The sequence below is a fragment of the Struthio camelus genome, chromosome 2 (genome assembly GCF_040807025.1).
Source record: "Struthio camelus isolate bStrCam1 chromosome 2, bStrCam1.hap1, whole genome shotgun sequence".
In the NCBI taxonomy this organism is placed as follows: Eukaryota; Metazoa; Chordata; class Aves; order Struthioniformes; family Struthionidae; genus Struthio; species Struthio camelus.
Genome location: NC_090943.1, coordinates 41,675,086 through 41,699,084, shown reverse-complemented (window position 1 = coordinate 41,699,084; position 23,999 = coordinate 41,675,086). Strand labels below are relative to the sequence as shown.

Here is a 23,999-nt window from a genome sequence, read left to right as displayed (position 1 = left end):
TATTTATTTTCAGCTTTTTAAATGGTGCAAATCACCCCTGTTGCACAGTAAGATGTTATGTAGTGAACAGTGTTCTGTAAGTCATTGATCTCAATTTCATTGTTGTGACCAAGATTATGCTGTCAGAGTTGGATACTAAGCCACTTATATAGTAGAGCTTCTGGACTGTTTTTTTTTTTTTTCAGTTCCCTCTGTCATGATCCCCTTACTTCAGTTATCTAAACTGTCCATGACAGTCTGGACAGTAGCATCTGTCACTGAACTCATCATAATAACTCCTGTTTGTCTTACACTTGAACTTGTGTTATTTTCTCATGGATCTTTATTTTTTTCCAGTTACACTATTTTCTCATTTCCCAGAATGCATTTAATTGGTATTCTTTCTACTCATAGCCTTAATTTAAGCTTTAACTGTGTCTGGAATTTATGGAAATCTCAGTTTTCCACATAGAAGTCATCATCAGGTGTCAGCAGTTTGCTTTCTGTTTTTTTTTCTCCTCTTGATTTTGAATAAATACAGTGGATGTTATTAGTCACATGCTACTTCTAGTCACAGAATCACAGAATGGTTTAGGTTGGAAGGGACCTCTGGAGATCGTCTAGTCCAACCTCCCTGCTCAAGCAGGGTCACCTAGAGCATATTGCCCAGGATCACATCCAGACGGGTTTTGAATATCTCCAGCGAAGGAGACTCCACTACCTCTCTGGGCAACCTGTTCCAATGCTCTGTCACCCTAGTCTTTGAACTTCTTTATGATGAGTGGTGGATTAACATTTTTTTTTTTAAATTGGGAGTTGTAAACAAAAGTATTTTCTTTTCTTAATTTGTTTTCCCTTAATCTAAATTCAGGCAAAATGTTGATATCAGAATTAAAGTAAATGGGTATGGTATACCTGTGAGTCAGATGAGCCCTGCTTTGGCTTAGTCAGCTCGTACTTATGCAGTTTTTAAACTGTACTTGTTTTTCTCCATTGCTGAAGTGACCAGGCCTGTAATTTCTAATACTGTCAAGATGGAAGAGAAGTTTATTAGATTGTTACATAGCTAGTATATACATCCAGCATAGGTCTGCATCTCCATGTATTTATCTTACTTTTTATTTACTGCTATTTTGTTACAGTTATTTATATTGAAGTTTTGCACGTGGCTTTAAAATCTGTACTTCAACCTTGCATCTCCTCAGTTGACAACTAAAAACACTATAGTCTGTCTCCAAGGTGGAGGCTATTTTGTAGCACTGCATTGTAATGAGCCACAGACTCTTTGCTTTGATATCTGTGGAGCTAAAACTGAGAGATTCAGGTGAGATGGGTTCCCTGTTCTGCTAGCTCCGAAACTTTCTCATTAGGTTCAGCATGAAATCAAGACCTTTTGAACACCAAGAGTTCTCGGCAATAAGGGAATGATTGAATTTATTTGTATTATCAGTGTTTGCCAAGTGCCTGATATTAAATGAAAGAAAAAAAAAAAAGGGGCAACAGAATCCTGTTATACAGTTAATAGCTTTCTCAGTATGTTCAGTGTGAAATTAGGACCTTTTGAAAAAAACAGAAATATCAGTTAAATCCAGAGTATTTTAGTGGTTAAGGTGCCTGCTCAAGATCGCAGTAACACAGCTTTAAAGTTCCTCTGTCTGTGATACAGGAACGTGAATCAGCATTATATGCATTATATATCTGAGGTGAGTGCTCTAATGTCTGTACTGTTTTTTGTTCTGGAGTATGTATCTTAAAATCTCGTAAAGGATACTTTTCACTTGAAATTAATTGGCATAGACAACCAAAAAGAGATTAGTAACGGAGTTTGGGGTTTATGGTGCTCACCTGGTTAAACAATAAATAGACATAGTACCTCATTAAGTTATTTATATCAAATAGAAAAACTGTATTCTGCAGAAGTTAAAATATCTATATCTGTAATAAAATATACTGATAAGGGAATGGGGCAGCTGTTGCTTTACAAAAAGCTGTTTGCTTCTTCCACTTGAGAACTCATGAAATGCATTGTAACCACAGGAAGCTTCAGAAGAGATAACTATTTCAAAATTTAGGATAGGAAAAAAATGTTTTTAAATGTTCAGAAGCAGAAAAATAGGGGCAAAGAGACGGTAAACAGACATGTACTTAACAATAGTATTGGTACTGTAAGGTTCCAATTCCTAACTGTGCCGCAAAATCCAAGGATTCTTTGAACCGCTGCGAGTTGCGTGAAATATTCTGCATTACACATGGAAAAAAAACTTAAATAGTATGCAATTCCTTTCAAGGCCAGAAGCCTCACTTCGCCATGCTTTCTTCCCCTCTATTTATTACAATTCATTAGTTAAATTAAAAATTATCTGTTTGGTCCACTTCACTTAGAAAGACACTTTTGTGACTTCGGACAGTATTCCTTTAAATTTTTTATTTTATCTCTATTACTGATTTTTTTCATCATAAAAAGGAATAAAAGTGCTTGTGATATATATTGCTTAAGTCTAACTAACAATTTTAAAAGTAATCAAGTCTTATAAACAGTTACAGTATAGTTTTGAGCATGCTTTTGGCAAGAACTTTGAATATTTCTTGAATAAATTCTTTAACCAGCTTCTTCCAACTGTCTCTTAGTAAAATAACAGTTTTAACATATTAAAACATATAGTAAAATGTCAAATTCCAAAGTACTGAATCAGCTGCTATCAATACAACACAGAGCTCACTTGGCTGTTGATCCACATTTCCTAGTCGATTTTTAGATAAAAACAAGCAGATTACTAGCAAAGGTTTATCTCAAATTCCCACATGTACAGCATGCCACATTAAATATATGCAAATCAACCTCCTTCTCCTCTAGTTTTTCTGAGCTGACAACTCGTATGACCTGAAGCCATGGTTAACGATTACAATTATTTGACTTTCATATTTATACAATCAGTCATCAGATATGCATGTTAATTGATTTCAACAGATAGTTTTGTATTCTAATGATCAACAGCAAGCCTACCTTTTTACTAACCTCTTGATTTATAAAAAGATAAAACTCGTAACATTTTTCACAATTAACCCTTTGTCAGATTGATATGCAGTATTCACCATAGACTTCTCCATAATATGGTAACCTGGAACTATTCCCAACTCTGAGATCTTTATTTTGGTAGCAAAATCTGATTTTCCAATTAAAGATACGGTTCTATTGTGTTTAAAAATACAATTACCACATTACTTAAACATTGCATTTTCTATTAAATAGAAATGATGAAACATTAATACTGCTTAAATAACTGGGACTAGGCAAATAATTAATTTATAATTCTTTCATATTTGCATTTTGCTACTAAAGGTTCTTTCCCCTTTTGTGAAGAACCTTAATGTTGTGCCTCTTGATTCTTAATAAGTTCTCAAATGTCACACACATGATAGAGTATAGCCCTAAAGTTAAGAGCCTTATTTCTCAAGTAATATGCTTTCTGCAGTAAAGAAGGTTTTAAGGCCAAAGCATTAATACTTTTTGTGATGGTAACAGAGGAATCAGTTATTTCTTTACATGGCTAAAGAATGGATTCTTTCCAATTATATGTTTATTTCACATGCCCTAATTATTGAAGCATCAAATTCCAAATTATGAATTGCACAAATCTGCACTTGAAGGACTACTTTATAAGTTGACAGAGTCTGCAATCACAGTCATACAGAATTAATGCTGGGCTGTTCTTTCAGGACAGTCATATAAAATAGAATGACTATTCCATCTTACTCTCAAAAAGATGAGATCAAGTCTTATTCCACAAGTAAGTGCTCTCCCAGTTTAGGCCTTAACTGTCATTGGACTACAGGTTTATGCTTTGTCCCTCCTTTGATCTTATGTTTGTCCCTCCTTTGATCTAATTAGTACCTGCAGACTAAGAAATTCACTATTGATGGCAGCGTTAAAGGGTAGAGAGGGTAGCAGGAGGTCTTATTGCTCAATGCTTTTTCCTATGAGCCTTATTTATAATTTTGCCATTGTAAAGATTTGAAGTTAGTCCTTGGTACGTACGTATATGGTATGCTGCAGTTCCTTGCCTTATTACCCAAATTAGCTTGAGTACGAGCAGCAACACGGCCTCCTTTTTCTAGCAGTGTGCTTCTCAGCCTGCGTACGGTACCGCACTCACCCAGCTACTCTGTTTCTGGTATGCTTGGTCTGTGAAATGCACTAGAATGGCACTGTATTTGGCTTTAGACTTCCATTGACCAATGTTTTCCATGCTCTGTTGAGTAAAGGCATATACTATATTATGTTTGTCGACGTAGGGAGAAGAGAACAAGCGGGCAGAACTGAGGAAAGGACAGTTTCTGTGCTTTGCCTTGTATCGAGGGTGGAATTTGCGTTTGATTGTGGAAGAGAAAAAGGTGTCTGTTTCTCAGGTCACTGGCTGTATTGCCTTCTGCTTGAGGTGTCCCTTCTATAAATAACCCGCCTGTCTGTTTGAGCAGAGAACAGTGGGCCTCTAATTGACAAACAAGCGTCACTGTGAGGAGGTCGATTCTGGAACCATACACGAAAAGCCAAAATTAAACATTACTGTAATTAAAAACAAGGAAGATTTTAAAAGGTAAAAATATATATTTTAAGACATTGGTGACCGTAATTACACTTTTAGCTCTACTGTAACTCATTAGTGAAACATCACTTTGCTACCAGAGGCTGCCACACTGGAGATAAGTGAAGGTGATCTATGACTTAGTGGTACTTTCTACAGAAAGTCCAATTCCCCAACTTCAGGATCATTCCTGAGCCATTGTATGTCCCAGTAATCCTTAAAATCTTTTAATGTGGGAAAAGTATATAGTGCTTTTTCAAGGATCCATTACTTTAAAAAAGAAGGATGTGGGATATCTGTGATTTGTGTTTGGGGGGTTGCAGGCAGGAATGAAGTATCCTCCTCAAAACAGAGATCTCGGTAGTAAAAGAGAATATCATAGCAAAAAATGTGGTCTCATTTGTCCCACTTCAGAAAAATCTCTTCTGAGAAAGAAGTCTCTCAGATTCCTTAAAATGTTATGTAAGTTTTTTGGTACTGTTGTGTTTTGGGGCTTGCAATGTTATTAGCTCAAAAGGGGGTTATGCTTTTTCATGATGACTATATTTAGCCAGGAGGAATAGTCCTTTTTAAAGCAAATTGAAACGAGTGTATGAGAGCGTGAAATTATCAGCAGCGCTGGTGCACATTTACATTACTTCTACATACTCTTTTGAATGACCACACAACAGAACAAGTACTTCATTTCCGCTGTGTTGATTTTTCTTGACGAAACATGGCAGTCTATCCAAAGGAGGGTGTTTAGCCAAGATAAATATAAAATTTATGATTAAAGCAAAGTGTTTCCTTATTATAATCCCTGAAGAGAATTTGAGACTTGTTAAATAAAATGCGCCAAGTTATTTTTAAGAGTAAATTGTATTTTATACTTTTAAATGGTGAAATACAATAAAACCATGCCCATTTGAGATCTTACCAGCAGGAAGAACACTGCTTACTGACTTCCTTTGAACCGAATGGCAAAAACCATGTACATATACAACATTTAATTGTATAGTAACTTAGGTTTGAGGCATTCATTCAGTTTTACAGGCCTGTACAGAGATCAAGAATCTGTATCAGTGAGTGGCTTGTAAAACTGCATCCCACTCTTTCCTGTAATGTGTGTTATGGAAGGAAGAAAATGAGCCTCGTTTTAGACAGTACAGATTAAAATTGATAACACGATTACACTTCTGACACGTTTCTTTAAATACTATATTTACAGAATACCACTTTGAAGAAAACTGTGATGACTGTCATTATTATTCATTAAAATAAATAGAGAACGTAAACTGCTTCAGGAGATCAGTGAGTTTTGACCTTTGTGGTGTCAGTGTTGGCTTTGGAGTGCAATGTTCTAATTAAATTGTGAATGTACTTAGATAGTGGATATTAAATGGTCTCGTATTCTTTCAAGGACTATGAACTTTGAAAATCAAGGATAACATTAGATGTCGGCCAAGTATTTTGTCCTTCTCGTGGTTCGTCTTTACATCTGAATTAGTGCCAGTTTGCACAGATTGTGTGTCAGCTTAAATACAAGAAACAGGCCTCAGTCTGCTTGAACTCATTCCACCAAAGACTTCTAAAAACTTTTGGTAGTCTGCAAACTATAAGGGTTGTTTCACATTAAGTTGCTTTGTAGAATTATAAAACAGCTTTTCTTGTGCTTTCAAATAAAATGTTGTCATCCGCTAATGAATGAGATACCATCTGTAATAATTAAGGTTACTCTACTTGTTTTCTCCCTGCAGCAAAACTTCTGAAGGTTTGCAGAAGATAGTAAGAGAACCACCAAGAAGGCTATTGCAGTATTGTAAGTACTGCACTGGCAGGGGGGAAGGGGGAGGAGGGAGAAGGGTTTAAGAGTGTTGTGAAGAGATTTTCATTTTAGGGGGGAAAAATGAGCTACGTAAAGGGATTACATGTAAAATACAGAGCAGGATGTATTGTAGCAATTGTGTTAATAATTTACAAGGAAAAAAAACTGCAGTCTTGTAAAATCTAAAATTGTATCCTTGTGCAGTGTAATCAGGAATTTACCAATAGCAGTGAAAAATACTTCTCTATCCACCAAAGATTGATCTAGTTTATATACATTTGTTTATTTAAAACTATCAGAATTTAGAAAATCATTGTAGTTTTGCAGGTTTGTCATTTGTTTTAGTGACTTATTGTTTAGGTTATTTTGCAGAATTATTTATTTGCTGATTTATTTATGTATTTCATTATTTATTTATTTGATTATTTAGTAAATTATTTATCTGATGAATTATTAATACATCTTCATGACATGCTTTAAATTATTTATAACTTAATTTTGAGTTTATTGCTTTTCTACGCTGCATTGTTACTGACTAGTTTTGATTTTTTTTTTTTTTCTTTCTTGGTTCTTGAAAATTAAAGTACTAGCTCTAAGGCAAAAGTATATTCTTTGCAGAATCCATAGTTGATTTTCAATAAAGTAATTTACCATGTAAATACTAATTTTGTTTAGTTTCATATTGCTTAATATTGCTTTTCTACTTATTTAGCTTTTGCTTCTATTATTTCATAGGTGTGTCAAGCTCAAATAAGTGACCTTTAAGGAACAAAGATAAATGTTTACTGTGCAATGTATAGAAACAGAGTTGTTCTATTTTCCCATTGAACAGAGTTGTTCTATTTTCCCATTGCTAATTACTCTTTAGTTATTCTTAAAGTTTACTACAGATATTTTTGTCAAAATAAAAAGCATGCTTTTTAATGAGCCTCTTCATAAATGAACTAATGTATTTAACTTCCGCTAATAAGAAAATAATAGAATCGTATTAATAATTCTTATGGAGAGTTCCGTCTTACTATTAAAGTTTTAAATATATGGGGAGAAATGATGGTGTCTCTAGATACATGTAGAAGGAGATAGGTGTCGGAGTGAAAGATGGGTTGCATTTTTTTCCTCGCTGTTTTTTTGTATGCATAGGAATTTATAAGCTCCAAAAATTTAGCATCGCTGTGTTGTTATATGTAAACTAGTGTTCTGCATTCATGAAGAATCATTCTTACTGCACAGCACATTGTTGCAAAGCCTGTTGTTGCATTGCGGTCTTCTGCCAATTAAAAAGATCTGAAATCTAGTCTTTTTCTCGGAAGAGGCTTGAGTAAATGTATAAAAACAGTGTAAGGGGTCAAATTCGGGCTTCCTACATGAGCACCACCTCCATGGAGTTTGAAACAGGAACCTCAGATTAGAATTTGACTCAGAGTAAATTTTCACTGGTGTGTTTTTCAGAAACTATGAACCTCTTATCTGAAGTTACCTACTTAACTTCTGTTTCCAGTGAGTAACTCCTCTGCAGTCTGAAGCCACCTTGCAGGAAAGTGCTGTGACTGGCAGCATGGTTTCATAGTGCTGAAGGAGCTTTAATGAATAGGGCAAAGCAATAGTTCCTGTGGAAAAGTGCCGTGTGCATAACATGGCCTTTATTCTATGTTTAGTGCCTGAAATGAATTACTATATACTTTAAAGTTTTAACACAGCATGGAAAGGCAGCATTGTACGTTTCAAGTTTCAGTGCTGTTGAAATACAGTAGAAATGGCCTCTGTAGACAGGTTTCACTATAGAACTTAAATTATGCATGTGTATATCCAAATTCCTTATTTTGAAATATTGAATGTATGAATATTTAATTTGTATCTTGCTTTAGTATCTTCATATGCTTGCCTTAAAGGAAGCTGTTTCCTTTGATTTATATACATGGATAAAAATGTGTGTACAGTATGTATCAATGGTTTTTCTCTCTACAGCATTAGATGAACAGCTTTAGATAACGATAGCTACTGATTTTTATTCTGCAGCTTGCTACCATTGCAAAAAATGTAGATTTATCATATTTGTTCCATTAATCCTCCTCGAATTTCAAATTCATATGCTTTTCAGAAATATTTTCTTAATTACATATGTTTAGAAAAGTCAAGTATGTTGCAGATCCTAACGATGCAGTATTTCTGGTCTGTGCACTGTAACAAAGCCCTGAATATTATCATCATTTGGGGCAGAATTTTAATCTGAAATTTACATTTCTCTTTATTTGAATGTTTTGACTGAAACCGAGAACTCCAAGTGAGTTCCTGAGCGTATACTGGTTTATGTGACACGATCTATGAATTTTTGTACAGTCACTCTTATTTTCTTTATCATAAACGAGACCTTATTGTTCAGTAGGGCCTGTTACATGTGGTTACAAAGGTAAGTGCTGTCAATACGTTCTGCCACCAGATTCTCAAGAGTATGAAGCGCTTCCTGAAGTACATGCTACTACTGTTATAGGGTAATATAACACAGCTTATGTGTTGGCAGTGAAAGCAGCTACTTTATAATGATGACAAGTGAAAGTACAGCCAAAGGTCACATTAAACAAGAGATTTCTTTCACACCTCATCCATTTCCTGGATCGGGTATGAAAATAGCTCTGTTCCATACACTGTTGTATTTTTAAAAAGAAGTTGTCTTGAAATGATTTTTTAATGACTTGTATGTTACTTTGTTCACATTTTAAGTAATGGACTGGAGAATTCTAGCATGCTAACTTAGGTGCTACAACAGTGTTCAAAAGTATCTTAAAATTTGGGTGCAATTAGGCAATATAAGTTATATTTTAGGTTTTTGGTTTTTTTTAGTTCATGAAGGTGCTTAAGGACACTTCAAGTTTTGGAAAGAGAACTATTTATGTGCAAAGTGTTGTTTATATTAATATTGCATGACCATAACTATGTTTTTCTTCCATATCTTTATAAGAAGAAAAATACAGATTTTTGGTTGAAAATTGCTCTTTTTCAGAAGTAGAAAAAGAAGAGCAAACATCTCCATGTTGATAGACTGTGTTTTAGCTCCAATTTAAAGAGATCCTGCCAGTAATGTGAAAGGATAATTTAGACTGTGGACTCAATCAGTTCCTGGTCTTATGCTGAAACAGCCAACCAGGATGCTAAAAAAAGAGTCATTTTTAAAATGTGAATAGTCATGTGTTAGATAGTGAAAATGAAGCTTACTTGTTTCACAGAGGTTGCTGAGCAGTTAGGAGATGCTGGTTGGGTGGCCTAAATCTGGTGTATTATTGGTAGGTATATTTCTGTTCTAATCTAACTCCATAGAAATCATAGAAGCCATATTAAGCTCTTCTTCAATTTATTCCATACAGATAAAAGAATTTACATCTCATGAGTCATATATTTCCTGTTGTATCTTTAATGCATCCATTTTTGGTATTTTTCTTGCCTCTGTTCTCTATTGGTACGCTAGTCGGAGTGTAGGAGCCTGTTATTTCACCCATGAAGCAAGGAGGAGTTTGAATCAATAGCAGTTTTCCATTGATACTAAATGATGCTGCTTCTTACGACAATAAGGCCTGATTGTGTCATCCTAATGACACTAGCTCACTTCACAGAATAGGGATCAGCACTCTCAAATCAAGCTTTACAAGTATTAAGAAAGCCTTGTGGAGGAAATACTAGAGAAATACTCTAGTATTTGTAACTAAATGCATTAGATTTGTAAAATGACTATTCAAGAGCTTAATAGTTCTGTTTCACTTTGTAGGAGAGCTGATTTGCAATGCATTTTGGAAGTATATGTTATAAGATGTAGGAATGATCAGAGCTGACGCTTACAAAAGCATGATGTTTCAGAAAGAAATGACAAGCATTATTTAAAAAAAAAAAAAAAGGCAGATAAATTGGAGTTCGTAGTAAGACCATAACTTAAAAAATACCTGAAACTAACAGTAATTCCTTGTTCTACAAAAACATCTTTGCAGGACTGCCAAGAAAGAGAATGTCTGCAGGAAGGAAAAGATAGATCCAGTAGGAATTGCCACACTAGGTCCAGATTACATTCTATATCATAGTGAAAAAGGAGTAAACAGTTCTTGTCTCGAACTAAGGATCCTATAGGGAGATAATAGTTGGAGAAAGATATGAGTTTGAGGGCAAATAGCGTAACAAAGGGAAGCAGGACTGTGATGACAGGAACTTCCAGGCATAATGTTGGTAGCAACAGTGGGGTTTTGGGAAGCCCAGACTGTTTTGTTTTTGACATCTGTGAGCAACAGGAGAGATGAATCATCCTATTTCACTATTAAAATATTCTGTTCTTTACAGCAGCATATTTTTTTTACATTTATATATGTATCCCTCACTGTGTAGTAGATGTAAATATCTTTCACCTGAAAGAACATTAGAAGATGATATAGTTGCATGGTTAAACACTCATATAGTACATCATGAATTTTAGCTTGAAAGTTGAACCACAACTGCCCGTTTTATGAAAGTCTTTCAATAGTAAGCAGCTTTATTAGTAGTTACATGTGTAGCTCTTTAATTATGTTTACACTGTTTTCATTGTCTTATATTTTTAGGCAAAACAGGTGTTCTCAGACATTCATGATGTGAGGTGCGTTTTAATGTTTTTGATTTTTTTCAATATCTCCCCTTCTACTTCTCTCACTTCTGTCTGTACGATTTTTATGAGGTCACCTGCCATTGTGATATCTGAGGGTTTTTGAGAAAAGGAAACACAGCCAGTTTTGCTGGCAATGAAGCTAAATCCTTATGAGAATTACAGTAATAGTTTATATTTCACTAATAGTAGTGAATATTATATAAACTTTATGTGATCTTTTGGGTTTCTTTAATGCATGCTAACTGCAGGAAATGAGTAGCATCCAAAAGATGACCAGCAACTCTAGAAATGTAGCTCATAGAATTTATCTGCTTCTGATCTAGGAAGTTTTCAGTGATTCTCTTTCTCACTGAAATGTCTTAATGGATTAGGCCAAGTCTACATCAGGAGCACTTTGTCAGCTTATTTATTCTAGTGACACACTTCTACCTCAGATGCAGCTTACTAGCAAAGTCTTGCCAGAATAGCGTAGTCTCATGCATGCATCTCCTTCATTTTATCCCCAGTGCTGAAAGAAGCTAAAAATCAATTCTGCTAGTTTAACTTCCCCTTATTTGTGTAGAGTTAGCATGCGCTTGGAGCACCACCAGCACACTCTGTCCTCCCATACCTAGGTATGCTGTCTTATCATATACTTAAGATGCAGAGCAGAAGGTGCCGCTAATGTCCTATCGGCAATGCAGTGAGGATGCAAGATGTTCAGTGAAAAAGACTGTGCCTTATGTGGTGACTTGTATCTACTAAAACTTATTTTTCCATTCAGCTGAACTTCTGATCTTGTAGACGTTTTAGCGTAACTTAGACAAGCTGATAGTGGCACTGTAAATGGATGAATATGTTCTCTTACAGCATTATATTTAGTAAACACCGATTTTAGACTATTTTCTTTATCCCAGGCTCTTGCATTTGACATATGATTGTAGCTGGATTTCATGTTCCCTACTCTGTTGTGAGGATCAACAAACGTTAAAAACATCCCTGATAGTTGTGAAAAGAGTCGACAAAATATCAAACACAACGAGCTTTGTCATCCTCCCATTTTTTATTGTTTATATTATTTCTCTCTATTTTTTTTTTTGTAATTGCCATATTCCAGATGACCATAGCTTTCAAAGAAGCTAGGAATCTCTGATTGTTCCATTATTTCATATTTATAACAATTCTATTTCTAATGTTTGATTTAAAAAATCAGATTCAGATTAGTGCTGCAAAACTTAATTTGTGTACAACAGGCATTAATATGAATTTCATATAATTTGTTGATTTGGGTAAACAAATAGTTCTTTTGGAATTATGATATCTATTGATAGACTGAAGCTGGTGTGCATGGCTAATCTGGAAATTTGATGTATATGCTTTCCTTTGACGTTTCTCATAATATGCAGCCAACAAATGAAACTATTGCTATTATTTTATTAGGTAAGCTCACTTTTCTCTGTTTCTGTGCAGAACTGTTTTTGTTTCTGCACTACACAACTCTTTGCTATTTTATGCTTATTTGTGCCGTTTTGTTTCAAGAAGTAATGCACGTTACATGCTGAAACATCTTCATTCACAACTTATTACTTTTAAATATTTTCTGTATTTTCTTTGCCATGCCTACTTCTTTTTAATAAATACCTGTACTATTTAGGAAGGAAAGTAAAAGTAACATGGGAATCAGAAGTATATTTATATAATGACTTGAAAAAATACCTTTTGTCATTAATCCCTTCAATTGTACAGTACTGCTCTTAAGACTTTTTCTTCAGATATGACTGTATTGTATGCGTGTTCATATATAACACATTCTGAGAACAATTAGTAAAACTACATGCGTATCTGAAGACATATTCTGCATCTTCAGTAAAACGTATTTTGAATAAGTAGCTGATCTATTGAGTAGAGTGGTCCATTGATTCTAAAGATCTTTTTCTGTGCTCAGACAAATCAAGATAGTAATCATTTATAATTTCTTGTCTTCATGAAAAGGAGTGATGAGTAATATGATTGGAGGGAGTGCATGAGTCATGAAATGGATAGTTGGAGAATCATGGAAAAATTCACTTAAAAATCTTCTTCTGCTTACCAGGATTCATAAAGTGTGTTTAGTTTTCTATAACATATCCAGAAGTTATGATGCTAGAGATTTTAATAAAAGCCTCGAATGGATGAACAACAACTCTATAGTCAGACAATTCTAACATTTGATATGGTAGGTTATAAAAGGGAGTCCTGTAACTCTTAGCTAAAAGTGGATAAAATGAGGATCAGAGGATGCTTTCTCTTCTGACCCCCATTTGAGGGGGAAGATAACATGTTTTAAAATACACTACAACTAATGTGGAGTGAATGTAGACCCTGTGGTCCCAACAGTATGTGCACTACTATGAAACAGCTTTTAAGGGGCTGTTAAAATATTGATAACTTGGTAGAGCACTTCAGAAATTCTTTTTTCTGTTTCAAATGTAGATCTGTGTACCTAGTCAGTATTTGTACTCTTTTTCTTGGTGGTACAACTAGGTATAAAAGAAAGTATTGTAACTAAATAAATGGCTTAACTTGATATAGTTACACCCCAAAAAAGTTCATCTTGCTTTCAACATTTTTTTTCATACTAAAATCAGGAAGCATTTATTACAAAAAATTGCTCAGTAGATTCAAGCACCAACTAAATGTCCCAGGCAGCTGTTGTTCTCCCTGCAGTGACCTGGGCTAGGCAGCCTAGCATCTGCCTCTGTTTTCTCTTCAGTGACCTGAGACAGATTTCTTCAAAGACTATTGCTGATTTTTTCCCTGCAGTCACTCATACTAATTTCTTTCACATGCTACAGCTGTTTTTGAAAGATCTTTTTTTTTTTTTTCTTTTCTGACTCACTGTTGCTGTGATTTTAAAGAGATGGTTTTTAAAATTCCTGAGTGATATTAAGCATAGGATTGTTCATCAGTTGTGCTTCAAGGCATATGTCGGCACTATAGGAAAAAGGGGCAAATAAGATTTACTTTCACAGGAAAAGCCCTGTCTTTCTTGGGGTTCTGATCTTGCAATGAGTTAATTCCATTCATTTAACTTGAAAGAATTAAGGTGAAGGTGTTGGTGGAGGCTTGGGAGGGTGTTCAGACGCGTGCAAAAAGGGAGATATTTTGCTCTGTGGACTAGCAGTGTGAAAATATTATGTAGCAGAATGTTCTAAATGAGAATAAAGTCAAGCTATTAATGATATATGCTGTAATCAGTTGGGTCAGGCTGTCTTCTGGAAGTCATTGTTGCTGAATAGTTAAATGCAAAACAATAAAGCGTATTCTCGGTATTTTTTTTCGACAACCTATTCCACAGAAATTTCTAGCAGTTGATTAAATACATGGATGGAAGAGCAAAAGGGGGAGAGGGTAGCATGACGGAATTGCCAGAGGTCCTACGATGAGCGGTTTCCTTTTTGTCTCTGATGATTGTCTGATAATCAGTCTTTTTCAGTCTTTTACCTTCAGTTTTATTTTTTAAAGATATAGTTGTTACTGTTAGAACTACAATTGAAGTTTAGTGATCTTTTATAAAATTTAGAAGCATAGAATATCTTTTAGAATTTTTAGGATTACTAGAGCATGCTAGAGGCCTCATATTTGATGATATTTGAAGCTTTGGAAGATGCAATGTTCTAACTTTCTCGCGTTGTTTTCAAGTGGATAGCGTTCCCCTAATCTTAATAATTTAGGGGCAGCAAAGGCACAACACAAACGCAGTCTATTCAGTCAGTAGAAGAGGCTTTACTTTTTCCATATGGTTGTGTCTACCAGCCTGTTAGCCAAAAAAATGTGATCAGAAGTCAGATTGCTTCCTTTCGGGCTGTCTTTGTCATTACAAGACTAGGTTACTCCATAACTCTGGGCATTTCTTCAGAGCGTGAATCAGGCCTGCGTCTGCCCCTAAATAATAAACTTCCTTTACCTCTTTCCTCATGTAATGTTGCTTCCTATCTTATCTCAATGTATTTAATCCATTTTAGTCTTTGGGAATGATTCTTATGCATACACAGAAAAGAGGAGTTTACAGAAGGGTAGGCCTGAATGTCTGCAGATGATAAGATCTGTGATAATGAAATGTTTTTCCTTCAAAATCAGACTTTTACAAATTGATAGCTTTACTGGAATGACTAGCTGAGTGACTTGCATGTTAAATCTAAAAGTAAAATGAACAACAGAAACCTTCTTCAAGGGGAAGGGGGGAAATGGCGTATTTTTACAAGGTTTTTTAAGTATATCCAAGTTGATGTGGTTGACTTTCATTGATAAAACATCTGGGAGTGAGCTGCCTCTTTTTTTTTTTTTTTTTTAAACAAATCTTCAGGTGACTTTAAGTCTTTATGTCAATTAATCCAGATGACTCAAAGGTCAATTCAGCGTCTAGCGCCTGGCCAGACTTGGCTTTGTAACCGTGAATTAGGTAACAAAGTTATCTGATTTTTTTAATAGCTTGCATTGATTTTTATGGTTATTCTTTTATAGTGGTTATTTTTGCGGGAAATGAATTGCAAGCACTGGTTTTGGAAGGGGAAGAAATCAGAGAGCGTTTTCCTTAGTGAAATGAGTCTCTCTCATTTGTTGTAGGCTACTGGTCTGGAGTTCTGTTGTAGAAAAGTACCTAGCAGGATTCATAACCTTGGCTAACCTTGCATATATTGCAGTCAGCTTCGATTGCTATGCTGTGTTGGTGGTGGACAGAAATAGACTTTTGATAGCCCAGGTTAGAATGTGGCTCTCTAGAGAATCTAGGAGTTTGAACCTATGCATTCTGCCAGAATAGTAATGGTGGATAAAGATCTACGTTCCCCAGGGAGCGCTGCTGTGAGAGTCAGGAGATGAAGTTTGGTTCCTAATTCACTGATGCATAGGCCCTCTGTGACCCTGCTCTGCCTCACCTACTTTGGGAAAGTGGAGATGAAAAGTGTACTCAGAGCTAATGCAAATAAAATTGAACATAATTACTAATTTTTCCTTTCTTCTTCTTCATATTAAGGTTTTACCAGGATATGCAAATAGCCTGTGATGAAAAATTTGAGGAAAGACGACTAGATTGATGGAGGTGGAAACTCGCACCCAGAGTGACCGAGAGATAGAAAATCCGTGAACCTCTGCATTAAGGATATTTTATCAAAACTGACCTTTGCCAACATGATTCTTGTTTGGGGATAAACTCAATTATAAATTTACGTGGCTCTCTCTTAGGGACATCTGTTAAAAACAGGCATCATTAATTATTGATAGACCCATAACTGATAGAATCGTGAAGATATATTGTCCGCTTCTCATATGCTGAGATAGCAAGTATCCCTAACGAGAGGAAACAGAATATTTCTTTACATTCTTGTAGAAGCAGTGAAGGTTTCAGTGAAACTTGCTAATCTGATAAGTTAGAACTGATACCTGTTCTCCTTGGTCTACCTCTCTCCCACCCCCTTTTTTTAATCTCAATTTTTTGTGTTTTTTTTTTTAACCTTTGAAGAAGGCCTTAGTGAGACATACTTATTAATAATGTTTTAGTAAAGTTTGTATCTTTACACAGGTCATTTGGGAAGTTTCTGATTGTTATCAATCATCATAGTTGTATTTCCTTCAGAAAAAGATCAAGGGCTGAATCCTGTTTTCTTACTAAAATAGTTTCAGCCCCTGTTTTAGGCCCGTGATTTTATATGACCAACTATAAGTTTGAAAAGCTTTTGCAGAAAAATATAAACAAACTTTAGAAGTGAAATCAGGACACGTAGCTACTGTTTTGAACCTTCAAAGAAAACTGCACAGCAATAAAATTTCATTTTCAGTGTGCTAGCATTCAAGACCCTTAATAAGGGAAATGGTGTAGTCCAAATCAAAACATTTATGTACTAGTACAAAAAGATTTCCGTATAAGTTGGCTTCAAAAGTTAAATGAAAAAACAGCTTCCTGGATCACAGCTCTTCCTGATCTCTAGAGACCGAGGTCCAGGCTGTACAAGCAGCAGGCAACGTATTTTGTAATTATTTTTATTTGACCATGAGAAGTACTTTCTTATGGATCTAAGTAAATGACTCCCAGGCCAAATGGCTTTTGGTTCTGTGATTTGTTGCTGGGATCTCAGTTATTATCTTCAACAGACTTCCCAAGATGCATTCTCTGTATCTAACAAGACATGGGTTTTTGAAGGTTTTTTTTTTTGCCCCAGCTGCTGGGAAAGCATAGAGATCAATACCTTCTTGCCCATGATTTAATTTCCTTAAGTTTTGTTTTATTTTACAATATTACAGATTTTGTTAGATTTGGCATCATTTTAGGACATCTCTTGTCATGGTGAACAAAATCTTTTCAGCACTTATAACAGTGACATTCTTTGGAAAATTTTGGGGAGATTTAATTCAGCTTATTGTGCTTGGACAATTGCAGCAGATGATGATCTATCCTTTAACTGAAGAACTGCTGTCCAGTAAAACAGGAGTACAGATTTTACAGTCTTACTGAACTGGAGAATTAATGTTTGTGAAAATACATAGGATAATTAATTACTTTCATAGAAATCATCTTACATTGCCTATATTTATGGCAAATTTTTGCCTTGTTTCAAGTATTGTAATAATATACTTGTGACTTGTATATCAGCTATTTCAGACTTGTAGTTCATACTGTACTTTACTCTATATTGAGATTAATGAGGAGAAAAGGGGTAAGGCATTTTTGTTATGGTCAATTTATTTCATTTCAGACTGTATTATCGTTTGGTGAAAGCCCTATTGATTAGCCTTCATAGCTTTACAGAGCTTTTCTTCTAAGCACTTAAAGTTTGAGTTGTCTCAGTCCCATAGGACGCAAAGAAAGCTGTTAGTACCATGAAATTCTTCTTCTGTGTGTTTCCAACAGCTTGAAGCCTCTTCTTGGAATGCAAAATATTAGCGCATTAATGCTATTAACCCCTTTAATACAAAATGCTTTTGGAAGTAAAAATATTTTCATATCTTCAAAGTCTGGATTGTTTCTTCCATATGAGCACAGTTTCTTAAAGCTGAAAAATGTGTTGCTGTGCAACAAACAGATGCTGCTCTAACAATGCAATACATTATGTACCAAAAATGATCTTGGTTTTAATCATAGATGCTGATTTAATGAGACAAGACTAGCTTGCATCAAAAATGGATTTAGGGTGTGATTTTGTTTTCTCTGTGTTTTCGCTACATAATTAATAGGAATATGGTACCTTATATACTTCTTTTCAATTTGAAAGTGTACTTTGGTTTTATGCCATTTTATATTCCTGGTTTGTAAATCTGCCTTGTATAATACTCTTTTTTTTCATTTCTTTTTATGACGTGAACACAAAGGCCTTAGTAAATCTTACACTGTATTTGCAATAAGTGATCTATTTCCTCAAACAGTATTGTCTTTTTACGGTATCATTCTGATTATGCTTAATCCTTCCATTTTGGCCGCATTTTCTTTTTCCATTTATTTTCTGAATGTCTCCTATTCAGAGGCTTCATCTGGCATTTGCCATACTGGATATGCAAGATATTTAACCTATAACTAAGGTTATGGATCAGAAAAACAATGCTAATCAGTATCCTCGGATAGTATCAGTACTTTTTGTCTTGAGAACACACCTAGCCCCCTGGGAACATTTCATTGTGATACCTCTTCAGTTTAAATTTCATTTTATTCTGTGGATATTCTGTAACTCAACGTTAGTTGCTAGCTCTAATCCTTCTGTCACCAGGTATAAATTCTGATTGACAATTTTACTTTTAGATAAAGTCAGATAATGCTATACTGGGGCAGGGAGAAGTCTTCATATTGTGTTTTTAATTCCACTGAACCCAGCAGAGTTAAATGTAGTTTGGATGCACAGGGAAGAATTAATGATTGGAAGATACAGAGTTGGTAAATTATTTATTCTGGCCCTGAGGAAGCTGAAAAGCTGAGTGAAAGACTAATAAATCATTTGTGGTAGTGCTGGTTGTCACTTCCAATTATTTTAGACGGTTTTGTGATAAACTGCAGCACCTGCTAGATATCCCTACACCATCCCTTGATGCTTGCAGTGCAGCTTGTTCAGTCGATTATCAAAGGCAAATTTGTCTAAAGTTTCCTCAGTTTGGAAAGAGAATTACTTTTCTCAATCACCCCTTCCCCCATTTTTAAGCTCCTTTTCATTGCATGCTTGAAAGAGGTAAAACCTATGATATATGTAGAATTTGATTGACATACATTCAGGTGTGGTCTATTTATTGATCTACTGAGGAACAGGATGAGGGGTGCTGTGAATGTGAGTGTTAGCCTACCCTTGAAAAGCTATCTTCGTTTCCTCTTTCTGGAGCAAGCTGTTTCTGCAATATATGAACTAGTATTCATCCTCTGGTTTTGAGGATTGAGTTAAAGCTAGTACTGAAGTTGCACAGGAGACTGACTTGAGTATCTGTTGACCTGTTAAACTTTCCTACTATTTTTCTTCCAAAAGTCTTTGTTTAAAATTCCAGTTAAATGCACAGAGGCCCTGTTGCTCCACAGCAAGGATCAATAGAGTTTAAGGCAGAGGAAAGTAGTTGGAGGACTGGAGAGAGGATTTAGAAAGAGGAGTAATGAAGTGACTTTCAAATATAGAAGAGAGAACAAAATGTTGGAAGGATCATAGTTGTTGATAGAGAAAGAAAAGCAAGATGAATGATGGAAGGAGAAAGAACTGGTATAGGTTACTGACAGGCAGCTGTTTGTTCATGCCACTTTGCTGAAAGTAGCTTTGTCAGGCATTAAGTCTCATTCAGCTTATTAAAGCTGAATTCAGCTTTAGTTTGACCATCGTCTTTTCTGAGACACAAAAACCAGGCCTGCCCTAAAAATATTTGTCTTTCAAAAATGAAAAAACAGTAAAATGTAATCCAGTTCTGTATGTATTACTGGAAAGCTTCGAGGTTGGCGGTTTCTTTAAAAAGAAAAGGGGGGAAAAAAAAAAGGTGTTTTGCCACGTTGATTTCAAACCTCACTTTACATGTGTAATCTAAAGGAGGGGGGGAGGAGGGAACTCCTGGTTTTGCAAAAACTCTAATAACCTATTTCTGCTCATTTTGGGAAGAGGAGTGCAAAAACTAAAAACATTATTTAATTGACTTTCATCTGAAAAAATCTTAAAAAGTTAAGAGTGCATCAGTTAGGGTTAATCAGTTAAAGTTAAAATTTAATCAGTTTAAAACTGTTGAGATTCTCTTTCATGTCTCTACTGGAGGAAAGGTGTACCTCATGCAGAGGGTTGAAAGACTACATAGCAAATGTTGAATGCTCTAGCTTAACAGGTATAGAGTAAGCTTTCAGTATATTTTTCACTACCTTCCTAATCTGCTCCATCCAAATAACATTGAATTCTAAACATTCTGCGTCACTATAGTCTACACCGCCATTCTTTGGAAGGTAGAAAGTTCAAGGAGTCTTGTATTTATTTCCAGTGTTCCGATAGTGGGACCCAGTTTGGGGTTTTAAGTGAAATCATTTCCTAGGAAGTGACAGTATTTTTGACTCGGATAGCTAGTTCAAGACACAGCAGAGCAGTGACCATGCTGATGAAAATCAGCACGATTAAGAGTGCTGGTTTTTGCTGTGAATCCGGTTGAGGTAGAGCCTTGCTTACCCTTATGCTCTAATAACTCAGGAGAGAATCACAGGAAACCACCAGGCACAGTCACCATGCTTCCCCCAATGACTTCAGTATGCAGAGAGCTGCAGAATTTAAGCTCTAGATCTATGAACTTTCAGAAGGCTCCATGAAACTGTGTGAAATTTTTGTAACCTGCAGATAGTTTCTGAGTGGGTTTAGGAACTGGGCTGTAGCCTGTTTAAGTTCCAGAAAGTTGATACCAGGTGCTGGAAAAACATGCTTCCATTCAGTGAAGGGAGTTTTGTTGTTTGGGGAGGATTGTTTGCTCAGTTTGCTGGAAACTTCTTTTTCTTCTATTAGTGTGCATATTTGCAGCCACTCGTGATGTTATAGAATGGACAGCCTGTAAGAACTAATCTCTGTTGTTATTATTTTATTATTATTAGAGAAAATGTTTCTGCAAACACGCTATATCAGATGGTAACACAAATCAAATCAGTGTGGAATTTTTTCTGTGGCTTTAATCAACCATTTAATCATGATTTAAATCAAGATCTAGATGTAAATGGCTATTAATCATAGTTCTTACTTCCTTATTTCCCAAAGAAAGGTGGTGTCTGTAGCAAATACTGTTTTGCAGATAAATGCACCTTTTCTCTAGTAGTTTTATATTTATTTCTTGATAAATATAATAGTGTATTTATGCATTTTTAAGCAATTAAAGACCTCAACATACACAAAAATAATATTTTTTTTTTAGTTTTGCAAGAAGGTGGAAGACTGATTTTTTTTTTTAGGTCTTTTTAATTCATGATTTGTGTCTGGCTCAGTGCATATTGGCATTGAGTTAAAACTTTACAAAAATAGCAATATGTAATTTTCTTAAGGTAATTTCATTTGTAGGATAGGTGTGCTGGATAGACAAGAAAAGGGGAAAAAATGCATTCTGAAATGAAAGTGGATTACTTCTACAAGTTATTGCTTATAATAAACTCTTCTCTGTATTCTACAAAAAATCTTAAAACCAGTGAATTGTATCTTTAGACATAGGTTTTATTCAGAGTTTAAAATGGGAAAACAAGCCTTCTTGCTTTCCCTGTTGGTTTTCAGCTTCAAAAATCATTGAACTCAGCCCACCAAATAACCTAGACAAATGAGGTATGATAGCTCTGCACCTGCCTGCAGATAGCTCTGCACCTGCAGGCTACTGCAGTCATGAGTTGTGGCAGTCCTTGAGCAAACTATTCCCAGGTTTTCACCAAGTTTTTTCTTTACTCTTTCAATAGAGGAGCTTTTTTAAACAACTTAACAGCCACACTATATTGGTTTGGACATACTTCTAACCTAATGTCCTTTTTCCAACTTGACTGAAGAAAGATTCCTGTGGAGAAGTTTAAGAGCAGGAGATACCTATAATAATAATTCCCACATGTGCTCTTTTGCCTTCTGGAGATTTGTAACTCTTGGCCTAGCAGAATCAGAGATGGTTCCTTTGTATTTAGTAATTTTCAGCTGTTATTTTTATTTTGCTCCTGAATGTTTACGGTCATTTTTTGAATATGCGTAAAATTTTTGACTTTTTAGGAAAGGAGTCAACAGCCTAAATAATAGCTCTGTGAAGAAGTAACTCCTTTTGTTTGTTTTGGAAATGTCACTTACTAACTTCATTTAATCTTCCTTTTCTCCAGTTCTTCAACTGTATAACATACAGTTATAATTTTTTGTTTTTATTTGAATTAATTTTCTTACAAAAATTTTATGTCCTAAAATGGATTGTAATGATTTCAATTTTAATTTTTGAGAGATTTATTTATAGAAGGAAGAATATTAAATGACTAAAAATGTATACATGTTCAGCCTCAGACATTTGACAGTACAGGGTCAGTTATTTGAACTTCCCTAAACAGGAAAAGGAATTGAAGGAAAGCCTTCACAATATTTTAGTTTGTCATAACAGTGTTTTCCAAAACATACTCTTGTCACTGAATTCCACAGTTTTGGAAGAACAGTTATCATTTAGTGTTATAAAGCTGTTATTATTTTACTGTTTTGAAATGTTTCTTACATTATTAAAAAAAAGAACTTAGTCCATTATGGTTTCAGTTGAGCATCTCAGCAGGATTGCTTTTTAAAGGTCTTGTGTGCATTTTGGAGAAAAAAAAGTTGAGGTGGAAGAGCTTCTTTCCAAAAAATAATCAGAGATTTATCTTGTTATGCTAGCGAATGGAATAATGTAATACAGGTAATTTGAGTCCTAAAAGCAAGCTATAAAGTAAAGAATATTATCCCTATTTTTCTTAAAAAGAAGAGTTCATGAATTCCAGATTGCCAGTGAAGGTATGTGTTGAATGGTTGAAATAGACTGCATGCAGTGATTGAAATATTGATTTAAAGAGAGTTTATCACTTCTATAAATATCAAAGTAGTCAATTTTTTTATTGTTTTTTAGATTCAGGAGATATTCCCAAATACAGACTACTGACTTTTTTTTCCCCTCTGCTATTCAAAACAATAACAAATTTTAGAGCAAGTTAACCTTACATCAGTTATAGAGTAATTGTTGGAAACTATTTTAAGAGTTGTGGTAGAAGTATATCTGCAAAACAGTCTCAAGGATAACAAATGTTGATTTAAACATGGGAGATCATACATAAATTTATTGGAGTTGTTTTTTATATTTCTGGCATGATAGGTAAGAGGAATATGCTGTATGCAGTGTACTCAGCTTTTCAGAATGATTTTGGCTAACAAGCTGTGGAATAGAAAAGAATATAGAATTGAACAGAAAGAGAAGAAAAAGAAGGGTAAAAGAGAACCTTTTCTCTTCTGCATTAGACCAGATTTTAAGTCCGTCTTACCTTCGTTGTCAAAAGCAGATATCTACAAAGTACAGCAAAAGTACTTGCTTTTGAAAGTGATTCTTATGTGGAGAACATAGTTTTTTAGAATTGCTTTTCTGTGGGACAACGATGCTAAAGGAGTGTTATAAAAAGTGTGGTGAACTGCTCCTAGTAGTAGGGAGGCAGTAGCAACATAGCAGCTGTTGGTGGACAAAGGTAATACTGAGGTGGGCTGCGATCTAGCCTCTTCTCTGAGCTCTTATGCTCCGTTTCACCACAGCGTTGTTGAACGCTCCAGTAGTGCATTAAGTAGGGTGGTGAACATCTGCTGGGAACTGTGTTCTATCAATCTCTTCCCAGGGAAACAAGCGTTTGCAAAAGACTGTCTTGGTTTATTTAGAAGTGTTTTAAATGCATTTGATATGTACTTCTTGCTGAAGCTAACCTACACGTTGCATGTGATGTTGGTGATGATGATACTTGTTAGCTTCTGGGAAAGTTTTGTCTTGGAAAGTCTTGAAAGTTTTGGATCAACTTCCAAGAAAGCTCTGTCCTTATAAAAAAAACTTTATAGTAATATGGAATTTTCTT

General features: G+C 35.1%; 1 protein-coding gene across 15 annotated transcripts in view; it reads left to right on the top strand.

Annotated features, from left to right (window-relative positions):
- The window catches only part of TBC1D5 (TBC1 domain family member 5), a 328,685-nt gene that overhangs the window by 19,147 nt on the left and 285,539 nt on the right, over positions 1–23,999 (top strand). For 9 of the 15 annotated variants that reach the window (XM_068935353.1, XM_068935344.1, XM_068935340.1 and 6 more), the window contains one exon: positions 6,299–6,360. The exons of 1 other annotated variant lie outside the window; for it this stretch is intronic. The gene's annotated coding sequence lies outside the window, so the exon portion shown is untranslated. Of the gene's footprint in view, positions 1–1,556; positions 1,683–6,298; positions 6,361–10,940; positions 10,976–23,999 lie in introns of those variants that run through there. 5 more of the 15 variants (XM_068935348.1, XM_068935355.1, XM_068935352.1 and 2 more) reach the window with 3 other exon arrangements.